Source organism: Phycodurus eques, chromosome 2 (genome assembly GCF_024500275.1).
Source record: "Phycodurus eques isolate BA_2022a chromosome 2, UOR_Pequ_1.1, whole genome shotgun sequence".
Taxonomy (NCBI): domain Eukaryota; kingdom Metazoa; phylum Chordata; class Actinopteri; order Syngnathiformes; family Syngnathidae; genus Phycodurus; species Phycodurus eques.
In genome coordinates, this window is record NC_084526.1 from 254,951 (window position 1) to 271,790 (window position 16,840).

General features: G+C 46.4%; 1 non-coding gene and 3 pseudogenes across 1 annotated transcript; all 4 read left to right on the forward strand.

Annotated features, from left to right (window-relative positions):
- Window positions 1–16,840, forward strand: part of LOC133399398 (coatomer subunit beta'-like) — a 64,303-nt pseudogene that overhangs the window by 42,590 nt on the left and 4,873 nt on the right.
- Window positions 5,108–5,263, forward strand: LOC133399430 (U1 spliceosomal RNA; annotated as a pseudogene).
- On the forward strand, window positions 7,521–7,648 carry LOC133399436 (U2 spliceosomal RNA; annotated as a pseudogene).
- Window positions 10,866–11,028, forward strand: LOC133399429 (U1 spliceosomal RNA). Its single transcript, XR_009768202.1, has one exon. It is a non-coding gene; the product is annotated as a U1 spliceosomal RNA (small nuclear RNA).

The following is a 16,840-nucleotide window of genomic DNA, read 5'->3' on the forward strand; positions in this document are numbered from 1 at the left end:
AGGCTTGTGCTAATTAGCAGGCCACGCTCACGTAATGGTGAGAGGGTATCAGAAAATATTGGAATATGGCAACGCAAAAAGTACAGTCCCACAGGTTTAAAAATATCCAGGAATCGCTGCTTCTAAAAAAAAAATTTAAGAAGAAAAACAAGCTTATCAATAAGAAAAACTGTCAACAGAAGCGAAGCAAGCAGAGCGAGCAAAAAAAAGCGTGTGCACTGTACGAGAGAGAGAATTAGAAGGTATCACAACCACTTACGAAAACAAGAAACTGTATTTGGAAGGAGATAGTGGAGAAGTCTATCTATGGCGAGCAGATATGACATTTAAAAGCTAAATTTAACTAATACGGAATCAACATTATAAATATCAACAACGTCTGTGTTATTAGTTATTTGGTTATTTTAGACCAGCAGGTCTGGGTTAGGGGCTTAAATGCAGCCCTATGGGGGGCACAAGTCAGTGCAAACAGTAGGCCGGTCCCAAGCCCGGATTAATGCAGATGGTTGCGTCAGGAAGGGCATCCGGCTTAAAACTTTGCCAAACAAATATGAGTGTTCATCCAAAGAATTCCATACCGGATCGGTCGTGGCCTGGGTTAACAATGGCCGCCACCGCCGCCGTCAACCTGCAGGGCGCCGTTGGAAATTCATCTACTGTGGGTCGAAGTCAAAGAAGAAGAAGAGGTGGAAAGAGAGTCCTTCAGCAGAAAGAGAAGAGGAAAGCACAGAGCCTAAAACTGAATGTGGGGACTTTGAATGTTGGGACAATGACAGGAAAATCTCGGGAGTTGGTTGACATGATGATTAGGAGAAAGGTTGATATATTGTGTGTCCAGGAGACCAAGTGGAAAGGCAGTCAGGCTAGAGGTTTAGGAGCAGGGTTTAAATTATTTTACCATGGTGTGGATGGAAGAAGAAGAAGAAGAGAAATGGAGTCGGGGTAATTTTAAAAGAAGAGTTGGCAAAGAATGTGTCATGTACGTGGTTAGGGCGAGGGCGAGTAACGCAAGGCAAGAACATGGTGGACCCAATTGCAGGGAAGCAGGGAGGCAAGGCAGGAGTGCGGGAGTCTCAAAATAATATTTAATCTTCAAAAAGGGAAAACTGAACAAAGTCCCACAACAGATACCAAACCAAAGTAACAAAGAAACACTTGAATATCTAAAACTGGAAACAAACTATGACCTGTGAGTAAGACGTGGAATAGATAGGGAAAATGACACCTGACAATGACATACCGCAATGATAAAGACAACTGACGACTATGACATGGCAAAGACATGTGACAACGACAATGAACCGACAAGAACTGAAAGAAACCAGGGAACTAAATACAAACAGATAGACGAGACAACGAGGAACACCTGGACAAGACACGAGTGGCTGGAGAGAGCTGATTGGTCGACACAAAGTAGACGAGAACAGGTGGACACAACAACTTAATGAGCACACGACAAACATGGAACACAGGAAAACATGGAACAAAACTAAACACAACCCAAACCAAAACACAGACCATGACAGTACCCCCCCTCTAAAGGAACGGATCCCAGACGTTCCCCAAACAACAACCAAAAAGTCACCAACCCAGGGTGGGCGGAAGGGGGCCTGGAGGAGGGTACAGAGTCCACCCCTCAGGTCAGTCTGGTGGCCATCCTGAGGTGAGGTGCTTGGCTGAGCGGTTCAGGAGGTCGTCCAGGACGCCAAGCACCAGGGTCTTGACAGGGCCAGTCAGGCGGACGGCCACGGTGCCGAAGCCAATGGTAATGCAGGGGCCAGGCAATAGGGTTGGGTGGCGGCCGCTGGACGAACGCCGCCGGAGCAAGGACGGGTGGCGGCCGCTGGACAAGCGCCGCCGGAGCGGGGACGGGTGGCGGCCGCTGGACGAACGCCGCCGGAGCAAGGACGGGTGGCGGCCGCTGGACGAACGCCGCCGGAGCAAGGACGGGTGGCGGCCGCTGGACGAGCGCCGCCGGAGCGGGGTCAGGTGGCGGCCGCTGGACGAGCGCCGCCGGAGCAAGGACGGGTGGCGGCCGCTGGACGAGCCCCGCCGGAGCAAGGATGGGTGGCGGCCGCTGGACGAGCGCCGCCGGAGCAAGGACGGCTGGCGGCCGCTGGACGAACGCCGCCGGAGCAAGGACGGGTGGCGGCCGCTGGACGAGCGCCGCCGGAGCGGGGTCAGGTGGCGGCCGCTGGACGAGCGCCGCCGGAGCAAGGACGGGTGGCGGCCGCTGGACGAGCGCCGCCGGAGCAAGGACGGGTGGCGGCCGCTGGACGAGCGCCGCCGGAGCAAGGACGGGTGGCGGCCCCTGGACGAGCGCCGCCGGAGCAAGGACGGGTGGCGGCCGCTGAACGAGCGCCGCCGGAGCGGGGACGGGTGGCGGCCGCTGAACGAGCGCCGCCGGAGCGGGGACAGGTGGCGGCCGCTGAACGAGCGCCGCCGGAGCGGGACCCTGGCGCAGCTGCCGAGGAGCAGGAACCGGAGCCTGGCGCAGCTGCCGAGGAGCAGGAACGGGAGCCTGGCGCAGCTGCCGAGGAGCAGGAACGGGAGCCTGGCGCAGCTGCCGAGGAGCAGGAACGGGAGCCTGGCGCAGCTGCCGAGGAGCAGGAACGGGAGCCTGGCGCAGCTGCAGAGGAGCAGGAACGGGGCCTGCAGTCGCTTCCTCAGCCTGCCGCCATTGAGGTTTGGGAGTAGAGGGTACGGGAGTGGAAGCGTGCACAAGGTCTCGGGAAGGTGAACTAGGAAAAATGGCTGGTACTGAACATGGTGGCTTGGGGGCAGGTTTGACTGGACGTGACTTAATTGGAGCCGTGGAACAACGTGTGGGAACAGGTGAAAAATTAAGTGACTTGTGAACAGGGGAAAAACAACGAGGGGGCAAAATTTGACCTTTACTTGGGCGCCTCCGTTGGCCACCACGTGGCGGTCCCGGGTAGATGGCCAAACGGGTGCCCAAGAAAAGGTCCGAGGGAAAGGTTTTGGACTCACTGGGATTGGAAACGGGGAGACGTGACAAAAACTGACGAGGACGGGATAAAGTAGGGAAGGAACCAGAAAAATCTAAGTCTGTGTCAGAGTCAGAATCAGACAGAAGGTTAACTAAATCAGGGCCATCTTCACAATCAGAAAAATCAGAATCTAAAGAAACATGGATGTAAAATAGTAGGGCATGGTGAATAACTAGGACAAGTGGGGGGACCCGATGAAAAGGACAGAAAAGACTGAACGATAGGGCTTACTGGAGGAGGGTAGGTATGGATGGCAGGCTGAGGACGGTGGGAGGCAGTTTGGTGGTGTCCAGGGTGACGCCATCTTCTTCCCGCTGGGTCCTGTTCTGGTCGGTTCATTCTGTCACGTACGTGGTTAGGGCGAGGGCGAGTAACGCAAGGCAAGAACATGGTGGACCCAATTGCAGGGAAGCAGGGAGGCAAGGAGTCTCAAAATAATATTTAATCTTCAAAAAGGGAAAACTGAACAAAGTCCCACAACAGATACCAAACCAAAGTAACAAAGAAACACTTGAATATCTAAAACTGGAAACAAACTATGACCTGTGAGTAAGACGTGGAATAGATAGGGAAAATGACACCTGACAATGACATACCGCAATGATAAAGACAACTGACGACTATGACATGGCAAAGACATGTGACAACGACAATGAACCGACAAGAACTGAAAGAAACCAGGGAACTAAATACAAACAGACAGACGAGACAACGGGGAACACCTGGACAAGACACGAGTGGCTGGAGAGAGCTGATTGGTCGACACAAAGTAGACGAGAACAGGTGGACACAACAACTTAATGAGCACACGACAAACATGGAACACAGGAAAACATGGAACAAAACTAAACACAACCCAAACCAAAACACAGACCATGACAGAATGTCTTGGAGGTGAAAAGAGTATCAGATCGAGTGATGAGGCTGAAACTTGAAATTGAGGGTTTTATGTGTAATGTAATTAGTGGCTATGCCTCACAGGTAGGATGTGACCTCGAGGTGAAAGAGAAATTCTGAAAGGAGCTAGACGAAGTAGTTCTGAGCATCCCAGACAGAGAGAGAGTCGTAATTGGTGCAGATTGTAATGGACATGTTGGTGAAGGTAATAGGGGTGATGAAGAAGTGATGGGTAAGTACGGCATCCAGGAAAGGACAGCCGAGGTTCGATGTTTTGGAGACAAAGTTAGAGAGAGCAGACTTCGATGGTTTGGTCACGTCCAGATGAGAAATAGTGAGTATATTGGTAGAAGGATGATGAGAATGGAGCTGCCAGGGAAGAGAGCTAGAGGAAGACCAAAGAGAAGTTTGATGGATGTTGTGAGGGAAGACATTCGGGCAGTTGGTGTTCGAGAGGAGGATGCAGGAGATAGGCTTACATGGAAAAGGATGAGACGCTGTGGCGACCCCTTAAGGGACAAGCCCAAAGAAAAAGAAGAAGAAGAAGAATTTATTATTCTCAACTTTTATGAAAGTGGGTCGCGACTTTGCAACATTAGGAACATGCGGGTGACAGTTGACAACCACTGTTAAGACCACTCGCCTGCTTGAGTATGAGCCAAGGTTGTCATGCCCAATAGGTCACAGTAGGTGGCAGTAGTGTTTTGAGACGCACATCAAACTGTTGTACCCGAAAGTGTTATCAGTGTGTTTTTTTTTTTTTTCTTCAAGTCCTCTATTTATGTTTAAATTTTTTAGATTTTCTTGAATTAGTTAAATCATGGCAGCATGGTGGTGTGAATGTGAATGCGAATGGTTGTTTGTTTGTATGTGCCCTGCGATTGGCTGGCAACCAGTTCAGGTTGTACCCCGAATGGGTGGATTTATATGTTTCTGGGTGTGAATGACCCCACTTTCAAGTTATTTTATCGTGTCTCGATGCCGCTCTGGATTATGGGTATCCATTTACTGTCTCAATTTAAACTGAAATTATCAAATAAGAAGCATATTTCTTCATGTATTAGCACACAGTAGCGTTTCATCTAGCGCATGTTCCGGCTTGCCCCTTATGTGTATGGTTGTTCACATGCTCATGACGACACCGTCGCTTGACATAGCGTGCGCGTGAATGACTTGCGTGCTCGCGCCGAGTTAAACTCATACTTACCTGGTAGGGGAGACACTGTAATCAAGAAGGTGGTTCACCCAGGCTGAGGTTCAGCCATTGCCCTCTGGTTGTGCTGACCCCTGCAAATTCCCCAAATCTCGACTGCATAATTTCTGCTACTGGGGGACTGCGTTCGCGCTCTCCCCTGATCATTAGTTAACAAAAGAGAAGACAGTGTTTTCAGTCATGCTGTAGTTGTGTGGTTGATAATGAAGCATGGTACTATGTTACTGATAGTGATGAGCATTTGAGTGTACTGAATCATTCAAAACTGTTCATCAACCGCATTTGTTCACATTGAGTTCTTTTTCACATAGTCATTCAAGTGCGTTCTTATTCAGTTAATGATCCATCCCCGAAGCTCACTCAACACATTCACCGAAGGACTATGCGTTGTTGTTGTCATTTATTGTAAACAAGGAAAGGCGGGGAGATGATTTTTTTACAAAAACAAAAAGGCAAAATTATCACCTACCTATCACTCTTCATATTAGCATGAGCATATTACTCCAATTCTAAAGTCTTTCCACTGGCTCCCATTCAGCTGTAGAACAGATTTTAATTTTCTGTTACTGGTCTCTATATCACTAAATGGTTTAGGTCCCGAATACATGAATTAAATGAGTCCTTGAAGACTCCTTGAAGTCTCGGCGCCCTTTGCACAATGGTCATTGCACCGGACTATTGCTATATTAGTCATTCAAACTGCTCTTAGTGCTAGAGGACTCTGCATCTTTGTATAATTGTTTAAAAAAAAAAAAAATGCACCAGCATTACCAGATAACTATTAACCCTTTATTGCTCAGTGACTGTTTTTTTTTTGTCAATGTCTTTATGTCTCAAAGTGTTCTCTGTCAATTGACTGTCTGTTGTCGTACTAGACCGGCTCCAACTACCGGAGAAAAATTCCTTGTGTGTTTTTTGGACATACTTGGCAAATAAAGATGATTCTGATTCTGATTCAAGACCCCGACCGGAGCATCCGCCAACATCCCCCGGACTCACGGCTGTGGTGTCCTTGAGCAAGACAGTGATACCCCAAACTGCTCCCCAGGCGTTTCAGCTTCCCCCTGCTCCACTGTGTTCCACTAACAAGTTTGTGTGTTCACTGTGATGGGTAAAATGCAGAGAACAAATTTTGTGCATGTTCATGACAATAAAGGTGATTCTTCTTCTTCTTTTCTGAATTTCCTCACTATTTGTAAAAAAAATTTCTGAATGTCTTCAGTGTGTGCTCTCTCTTTGACATTATGTGCACTTGCACATTTTAATATGAATTAATTAACAACGAAGACTCACAAAATATATATATTTTTCAAATAATTTATTAAGGAAGTCATTGTCCAAAACTCATTTCGCCCTTACATAATAACACTGAGATGTCCCAGGTGACCTGAACATCACTTTTGAAAACGAGCGGTCAAGTTCGGTTAGCTTAACAAATTAGATGATAAAATTGCATTTTCGCCATCAAGGACTGAAAGAAAATTTTAATTCGGAAGAAAGACTCCTGTAAGTTGTCAATCGCTGAGTGACTAGTCAGAAGATTTTAAGGATGCTAAATTGGATATGATGTCACTTCACATCAACAGGTAAAGCTAATTGTGAAACATGGGGCCGACTCGTGACCATACATTTCCTTAAGATTATTATACTTAAGTATTATAACCAAACTACATTTGTTTACTTTTTTGTATGTTTTCAGTAATAATGGTTAAAAATAGTTAAATATTTCACGAGTGGTTGGTTTTGCTTTCACTCTGTCGTTTTTTTTTTTGCATTAATTCTTGTGCAGAGCATGCTTACTGTTTTTAGATATAAGTTGAAATGTTTCATGGCAAAAATTCATGTCTTTTGACGTTTCTGGCATGTCTTTAATCGATTATTAACACTTATCACATGACAAATTTGAACGTTGTGAAACAAAATTAGTGGTAGGGGTGTAATTCGCCTCCTCGGCAACGATGGCGCTAGAGTCCTACTGTCAGCGAGCAAAGAAAGAAACAGGAAGTAGTTCAGCGAGGCAGAGCCATTGATGTTTTTTCGTCAAAATGTTGAGCAAACAGGTATTCAGCTTGTGGCCACAACATTATACCAGCAACCGATTGTTATTACAAATAACTCATTATTTCTTTTGTTGTTTAAGACTTAATACACGGCTAAAGACAAGCGTTAATCTCCGCATTCTATTGGATCGACGTGGACCACGTGACCAAGGAACACGGGCATCTGACAACATTATTTCGATATAAACGTTGAAAAACAACACAGTTGACATTCGTTTCATTATTGTTCATTGACGTGTCCATATGTGACTCATCTGTGATTATCATGTCGATATGTGCCACCATAACTTTGGCTTGTAGGCTGGAGAATGAGGTCGTCTTTTCTGGCATTATGTCAGCATCGCTTCTCTGCCTTTTAGCTAAGATCAAGTGTAGTATCTGTTCTTATCAGTTGAGTATCTGATACGTCTCCTGTCCAGGGACCATACATTAAATAGATTTTTGGGGGCTTGCTCTGTCCACTTCTTGCATCAACCTGGTATTTGAAGTATATCCGCAACTTGGTCAGAATAAATATCAATTGTGAACCATCAATCCAATGACTTGAACTATATTTAATGCACTGAACAGAAGGTAAACAAGTGACTCTCAACTCTGGGGTCTGTCTGTTATTCTGACCATCAGTATTGTACAGAGGCGTATTAAGTTTGGACATGGAGCATCGGAGAAAAGTGAAAAGGAATGTTGTACGCCTCTCCCCAGCCACTTCATCCAGCTCTTCCGGGGGGATCCCAAGGCGTTCCCAGGCCAGCCGAAAGACGTAGTGTCCTGGGTCGTCCCCGGGGTCTTCTCCCGGTGGGACGTGCCTGGAACACCTCACCGGGGAGGCGTCCAGGGAGGCATCCGTATCAGAACCCCCGGCCACCTCATCTGGCTCCTCTCAATGTGGAGGAGCAGCGGCTCTACTCTGAGATCCTCCCGGATGAACGAGCTTCTCCCCCTATCTCTAAGGGAGAGCTCGGGCACCATGCGGAGGAAACTCATTTCGGCCGCTTGTATCCGGGATCTTGTTCTTTCGGTCACGATCCACAGCTCTTGACCATGGGTGAGGGTAGGAACGTAAATCGACCGGTAAATCGAGAGCTTCGCCTTTCGGCTTAGCTTCTTCTTTACCACAACGGACCGATACAAAGTCTGCATCACTGTAGATGCTGCACCGATCCGCCTGTCGATCTCCCATTCCAATCTCCCCTCACTCGTGAACAAGACCCCAAGATACTTGAACTCCTCCACTTGGGGCAGGATCTCATCTCCGACCCGGAGAGGGCACGCCACCCTTTTCCGACTGATGACCATGGTATCAGATTTGGAGGTACTGATTCTCATTCCAGCCGCTTCACACTCCGCTGCGAACTGCTCCAGTGAGAGTTGGCAATCACGGCTTGATGAAGCCAACAGAACCACATCATCTGCAAAATGCAGAGACGCAATGATAATACCGGACCCCTCCTACGCCTCGACTGCGCCTTGAAATTCGGTCCATCAAAGTTATGAGTAGAATCGGTGACAAAGAGCAGCATTGGTGAAGTCCGACTTGCTGTCGGATATGCGGATCAAACTCTGACTCCGGTCGTACAGGGACCCGACAGCCCGTATCAGGGGGTTCGGTACCCCATACTCCCGAAGCACCCCCCACAGGACTCCCCGAGGGACACGGTTGAACGGCTTCTCCAAGTCCACAGAACACATGTAGATTGGTTGGGCAAACTCCCATGCACCCTCGAGGACCCTGCCGTGGGTGTAGAGCTGTTCCACTGTTCCACGGCCAGGAGAAAAAACACATTGCTCCTTCTGAACCTGAGATTCGACTTCCCGATGGACCCTCCTCTCCAGCACCCCTGAATAGACCTCACCAGGGAGGCTGAGGAGTGTGATCCTCCTGTAGTTGGAACACACCCTCCGGTCCCCCTTCTTAAAAACGGGGACCATCACCGCAGTCTGCCAATCCAGAAGCACTGTCCCCGATGTCCACGCGATCTTGCAGAGGCGTGTCAACCAGGACAGCCCCACAACATCCAGAGCCTTTAGGAACTCCGGGCGAATCTCATCCAGGCCTTGCCACCTCGATGACCTTCACCTGAGAGATAGGAGAGCCTGCCTCGGAGAACCAGACTCTGCTTCTTCATGGGAAGGCGTGTCGGTGGAATTGAGGAGGTCTTCGAAGTATTCTCCCAACCGACTCACAACGTCCTGAGTCAAGGTCAGCAGCGCCACATCCCCACTTGACACAGTCTTGATGGTGCACAGCTTCCCCTACGTGAGACGCCGGAGGGTGGACCAGAATTTCCTCGAAGCCATCCGGAGGGCTTTCTCCATGGCCTCACCAAACTCCTCCCATACCGGAGTTTTTGCTTCAGCGACCACCAAAGCTGCATTCCACTTGGCCAGCCCGTACCCATCAGCTGCCTCAGGAGTCCCACAGGCCAAAAAGGCCCAATAGGACTCCTTCTTCAGCATGACGGCATCCGTCACCAACGGGTTCGGGGATTTCCGCCACGAAAGGCACCGACCACCTTATGGCCACAGCTCCGGTCGACCGCCTCAGCAATGGAGGCGCGGAACATGGTCTGCTCAGACTCGATGTCCCCCGCCTAGCCCGGAACATGAGCAAAGTTGACAGCTCTGCCCCTCTCTTCACCCGAGTGACAACCTTATGGTTGAACATGGTGTTCGTTACGGAAAATCCATGATGAGCACAGAAGTCCAATAACAGAACGCCGCTCGGGTTCTGATCGGGTGGTTCCTCCCAATCACGCCCTTCCAGGTCTCACTGTCATTGCCCACGTGAGCATTGAAGTCCCCCAGCAGAACGATGGAGTCCCCAGCGGGAGCGCTCTCCAGCAGCCCCTCTAAGGACTCCAAAAAGGGTGGGGACTCTGAACTCCTGTTTTGAGCATAGGCGCAAACAACAGTCAGGACCCGTCCCCCCGCCCGAAGGCGGAAGCAGGCTACCCTCTCGTCCACCGGGGTGAACCCCAACGTACAGCCGCCGAGCAGGTGTGGGTATATTTATTGCCGAGCAGGTGTGGGTATACTTATTGCCGTCCGGCTCGCCGCCTCTCACCGTGGGCAACTCCAGAGTGGAAGAGAGTCCAACCCCTCTCGAGAGGACTGGTACCAGAGTACAAGCTGCGTATGGAGGCAGGTCCGACTATATCTAGTCGGAACTTCTCGACCTCACACAACAGCTCGGGCTTCTTCCCTGCCAGAGAGGTGACATTCCACGTACCCTTGAGCCAGCTTCTGTAGCCGGGGGTTGGAACGCCAAGGTCCCTGCCTTCGGCTACCGCCCAGCTCACACTGCACCCGACCCCTATGGCCCCACCCACAGTTGGTGAGCCCATGGGAAGGAGAATGAATGCTTTTTGTCTAAAACGTCGCCGAGGTTGTCATGCGCAATAACTCTTAGTCGATGGCAGTAGCAATTTGAGATGCGCAGCCAACTGTTGGAACCGGAAGTCTTTTTAGTGTTTATTATTTATTATTATTTTCATGAAGAACTACTTCTAATTGTGTTTACTTTCGATTTTTTTTAATTAGTCCAATCATTTGTTCATGTATTAGCACACAGTAGCGTTTCATCTAGCGTATGTTCCGGCTTGCCCGTTGTGTTTATGGTTGTTCACATGTTCATGATGACACCGTCACTTGACATCGCGTGCGCGTGAATGACTTGTCCAACCCATACTTACCTGGCAGGGGAGACACATTCATCAAGAAGGTGGTTCACCCAGGGTGAGACTCAGCCATTGCAATTCGGTTGCGCTGACCTCTGCGAGTTCCCCAAATGTGGGAATCTCGACTGCATAATTTTGGTCGTGGGGGGCTGCGTTCGCGCTCTTCTCTGAATCGTTGGTTGAAACTAAAGAGGGTGGTGTTCATTGTAAAAGCTGGAGTGTGCATTATATGATGCGATGGTACTGCACTATGATGTAATTTCTAGCATACATGGGTTTACTCTGAGTAGTACAACCAGTTAGTAATGACAAGATGAAGCTTCATAACATCGTAACGCTTCGGTCATTGGTTCGAGTCATGGTGCGTATCTCTACCGTGCTGGTCCCCTTCTTCTCTACAGTGTGGTTCACCAGGATGTCGAAAGTGAGCGACACCTCGTCCATGTTGGTGATGTGGTTGCGCTGGATGTGTTTGTCGGCAATCTTTTTATTGCAGTAGGACCAGAAGATGGCAAGCTCTTCCTTGTAATCTGCCGGAAGTTGCTGCACCACGGTAGTCCTTGGATGGATAGACGGTAGTCCTTGGATGGATAGATGGCGCCATTTAATAAAACAAAAACACCAAGACGGACCTCCTTGAAAATGTTCGATTTTCATTTCTTCTGTAAGCGTTATTGCCCTAAGTCGAATGGTGAGTGTAGAGACGCTTCTCCCGGCTGTTCTTTGCTCATTAATCCATTACTCGAGTTGGTCTTCCAACTCGGGCCACCGAGCCTTGTTTCCGTGGAAACTCAGCTTCGTCTTCTTGACTTGGCAAAGCTCGTTTTCCTGCTTCCTCCACTTGCGAAACATGGATTCGTTGATCTTGAATTCTCTCGTGGCTGCTCGATTCCCATGTTCCTCCGCGTACAGATAGCTTGCAGTTTAAACTGTGCTTTGTAAGCATGTCTCTTCGTAGGTGCCATTTTTGGGGGTCCTTAGCCAAACCGATGTTGTTTTGCACAATGCACATACCGGCGCTATATACCTATTGGGGGCGTGCCTTTAGCGTCCTCTTTCACGCGCACCCTCCCCCCTTTAACGTCCGCATGCTGTCCTCAGTCACGTCCACCTTTTCTCTATATAAGCAGCGTGTCGGCAGGAAATGCTCCACCAGTCAGTCAAGCGGATATATATATACATATATATACAAAATGTTCCATATTGTTCTATCAAAATATTGAAAGAAATTATTTCGTCTTGTCCTTTTGTTGTTTCAGGTTTGGCAGCTGGGCTCATCCTCTCCCAACTTCACTTTTGAAGGCCACGAGAAAGATATCAGGGGCTGATGATCGTTAGGTCAAAATCTGGGACTTCCAGGTATAGCATCTGTTTTGTTACTGTTTTTGTCCTGGTAACCGAAAATGTAAGATGTGCTTCAGCATGATACAGGTTTTCTATCTAAACGATGCATTTCTAATGACTGTCCCATCATATTGCCTCAACAAATAATTAGATTTCACACCGATCTGATCGGTCTTATCGGTATAGGCCGATATTTAGCATTTTATGCTGAACGGCTGATCTGCTTTAATGTCATAATTCGTCGATCCGAACAATGATGTCATTGATCGGCTTCGGAAAAAAACAACCGTTTTTTACGATCACTGGGCTTTATCTTGTCAACTCAAACGCGACCGGATACACTTGTTACCGTGGCGACGACAACAAGAGTGGATCGTGCCGACTGTATTATCAGGACAAAATGGGGGAAAACGTGTGTTAGTGGGCACCGGAGCGCAGGAGAAGACGTTCGTTGAAGGTTTGCTTGAGGTATTTTCCCGTACTTTTAATACAATATGGCTCGCAAGCAGGCAACAAAACGTTATGTATCCCAGCAAAGTAGTGCGAGCAGTAACGGTTGTAAGCGAACATGCAGATGTTCTGTCGAATCATGCTCTCAAGTTTCGGTGTGGGTAAAGTAATTTAATTACGATAAAGTAATTTAATTACAGTAATTTAGCACCCATTATTTCTGTCATGTTGTTATGTTTGTTTGACCTGACTGATTAGAATACATGATATGACTAGAGCGGTGATTTCCAACCTTTCTGGAGCCAAGGAACGTATGTTACAATTGGAAAATCTCACAGCACACCAACAAGCAAAAATTTCACAAAAAGTGGATAAATTAATTACTGTATGTACTTCCTGACATCTAATAGAAGACCATTCATTTGTTCTGTCTGTCACTATGCCTCACTGGCATAAATAGATGAATAAATAATAAAATAAAAAAAGAATAAATAATAAATGTATTGTAAATAGAATTTTTGGAGCATTTAAGTACACAAGTATAAACAGTAAATGAACAGGTCATTTAAATAGACACATTGCTCCATCTTGTGATTGGATCGGTGATCGGTTATCGTTATTTTAAACTCGCTGATCGGTGATCGGCCCCAAAAATCCTGATCGTGTAAAACCTACTAATAATTAGGGATGTCCCGATCCGGTCACGTGGTCATTGTCAAAGTAAGTACAAGAACAGTATTTTTAATCATTGAAGTCACACAGCTCCTGCAAGTAACATTTTCTTAATGTGAGTTACAGTTATACCTTGCCGTACAAGGTTAATTTGTTCCGTGACCAAGCTTATCACTCAACTTTTCAACATTAAATTAATTGAAATGCCATTGAATTCGTTCAGGCCCCCCAAAAAACACCAAGTTTTGTTTTGTTTTTTGCTGTGTTTATGATAAAGACAAATACAACTAAATTGTATAAAAATATAATTAAACAATAAAAAGAGTGTGAAGAAATAAACTGGCTTTATAAATTGTATTACTGTACGCACTGTAGTATTCATGTGTTGAAAGTGTCCCTTTAAGGAGCTTGGCCTCGTGACTGGTGTCAGGATGGTGAATGTGGGCGGATTTAGAGGTTAGGTTACTCTGCGTGTGATCCTCTCGGCATGAGTTGGGGCCTACAGCTGCTCCTTATGGGTGCTCTCATTTTGTGTTTGTGTTTGGCTGTTTTTCATATTAAATTAACAGCCGAAAGTGCATAATCAACTGTGGCTCTCCTTGCCCACTTGCAAGGGCATTACAGTACCTTAAAAGCAAAAAGTTGATCAAGCATGACTTTGTAACTCCAAAAATGTGTAATTTGGGGCACTCATCAAGATAGCACTGTACCTTGTTACTATAGTGTAAGTACTCTTCAATATCGTGCAGGTGATATAAAAGCAGTCTTCACATTGCTTTCAAGCATACAAAAACAACATTGTCGATCTCATCTGTTGTTTGTTTTCTCTTCAGGTGTCAATGGACACCAGCGGGAAGATTATTTGGGCCAAGCACCGTCAAATACAGCAGGCCAACTTGATGCAAATGGGTGATGCTGAGATTAAGGATGGAGAGAGGCTCCCACTGGAGGTGAAAGACTTGGAAAGTTTTGAGATACACCCTCAAACGATCCAGCATAACCCCAACGGGAGGTACGCTGAATGTGCACAAACAATTTCAATGTCTTGCTGAGTGACGTGGTCTCATGTCGAGCTCTCATTTATAGGTTTGTTGCGGTGTGTGGCGATGGAGAGTACATCATCTGTACCGCCATAGCTCTGAGAATCAAGATCTTCGGCTCAGCACAGGAGTTTGCTTGGGCACATGACTCATCTGAGTAAGTGTTCACTTTTAAGTCTGTCTGGGTTGCTTTACTGCTCAATTGCTACAGTATGAGCAAATGTTCTATTCAGTGCTTATGTATTTGTGTAAAATGACAGCAGCAGACAATCCCTACTGTCATATAATTGTCTTTCTTATTTACAGTATGTTTAAGCGCATATGTAATAGTTAATGCCTCTTATCTTTTTAACAGATATGCGATTAGAGAAAGCAGAAGCGTTGTGAAAATAATGCAGAATTTCAAAGTAAAGAAATCATTCACGCCTGACTTTGGAGCAGAGGCTAATGGCAATGCTGTCGTAAAGCAAACTTGTGGTTCAATAGGTTATTGCTGGTAAAAACAACAACCAATATGTTCTTCTTTTGGACCCTGCAGGCATCTATGGAGGTTTCTTGCTTGGGGTGAGGTCAGTGAATGGTCTGGGATTTTATGATTGGAAGAACACCGAACTGATCCGCCGCATTGAGATCCAACCTAAACACGTAAGACTTGTCCGTTTCTCTTCCAATAGGAAACTTGACAAGGTTTTCCAAAAATTACGGTCTTAAATGCCAAGTTTGGTTGAAATGGCCACTTCAACCTGAGTACAGTAAATCATGAATTTTGAAAGTGAGATGATGGGTTCCGGAGAAATTTAGTTTGTGTCGAAAAAATTGACTCTTTGGGGAGTGTTTTTGTGTGATATGGCCTATAGAAAAGCTGGCCAAAAACACCTTCAAATTAGAGTGAAACAGTATGACATTATTATTTCTCAACATATGACCTGGACCCTTCCGTTTCGTCAGCTACTTCGGGAACCTCTTCTCCGGTTGGCCGACAAGTTTTTGTTGAAAATAAGCTTGTACAGGCTGCAATTACGTCGGCAAGTCAAAATGACTTTTCCAATGGTGTTACTTTCCCTAAAAACTGCACTTAAATAGCACAAATGGATCATTATTGGGGAGAAGAACAGCGTGGGCAGTAGAATAAGGAACGTACTTATGTAATGTACTATTTTTTTCATCAATGTACTTGTCATGGAGGATTTTAGAGGTGTTTGAAGTGCTCATTCCATGTATTTTAGAAAATTCCACAAAGATGCCAACCAGTAATCACATGGCTACTTTCAGGTCTATGTGTTTGTTTTATGAATGTTTCGTAAGGTGGTTTAATAGCAACACAAGCAGTCTCATTCTTACCTTTGTATCCCTCCATTTTTTATTTTTTATTTTTGTCCTGTGTGCAGATCTTCTGGTCGGACTCTGGCGACTTGGTCTGCATCGCGACTGAAGAGTCTTTCTTCATCCTTCGATACATGGCTGATAAAGTAGCTGCCTCACAAGAGAACAATGAAGGAGTGACGGAGGACGGCATTGAGGATGCTTTTGAGGTTCGTGTGTATTTCCATTGTTATGAGCCCTTTTACTATGGTACAGTAACCCCCCCCCCCCACACACACACACATGCTTTAAACGTATTAAAACACTTTTTTAAAGTATTCCTTAGCACCTGCTCTTACTCCGTCGTTTACAGTTCTCCAAATAGCAAAGCTTGCCGCAAGCTGTTTTTTTGTGCTCAATCCACAAAACATTTACTATAAAACTGACAAATATAACAAAAGTGACTGAAACATATTTTTAAACACCAAAATGTTCAACCAAACCATGTACTGTAATTTTTTGTGTATAATGTGCATTTTTTCCCCAAAAAAATTGTCAAGCCAATAGTGCTTTCACATTTTATAAATGTATGCCCCCACCTAGTGTTATGAAAAACCTGTACACTTTCATTCCAAAATGCCACCGCCACCTACTGGTGATAAAAAAAGTGTAGCCTACACTTTCATTCCAATGTGACAGGGGTACGTATGATCTCATATATGTACAGTTGTGCTCATAAGTTTACATACACTGGCAGAATTTGTGAAATGTCGTTTTTGTTAAATATGACTGACTGAACAACAACCTTCATTAATTTCTTTATGGTTATGTTTTGTTTAATGACAATGCTTTTCTGAAATGCTTGACTGTTTCATTTGAATCCCAATAAAATTAAATTGGCGGCACGGTGGACGACTGGTTAGAGCGTCAGCCTCACAGTTCTGGGGACCCGGGTTCAATCCCCGGCCCCGCCCGTGTGGAGTTTGCATGTTCTCCCCATGCCTGCGTGGTTTTCTCCAGGCACTCCGGTTTCCTCCCACATCCCAAAAACATGCATGAATTGGAGACTCTAAATTGCCCGTAAGTGTGACTGTAAGTGCGAATGGTTGTTTGTTTGTATGTGCCATGCGATTGACTGGCAACCAGTTCAGGGTGTACCCCGCCTCCTGCCCGA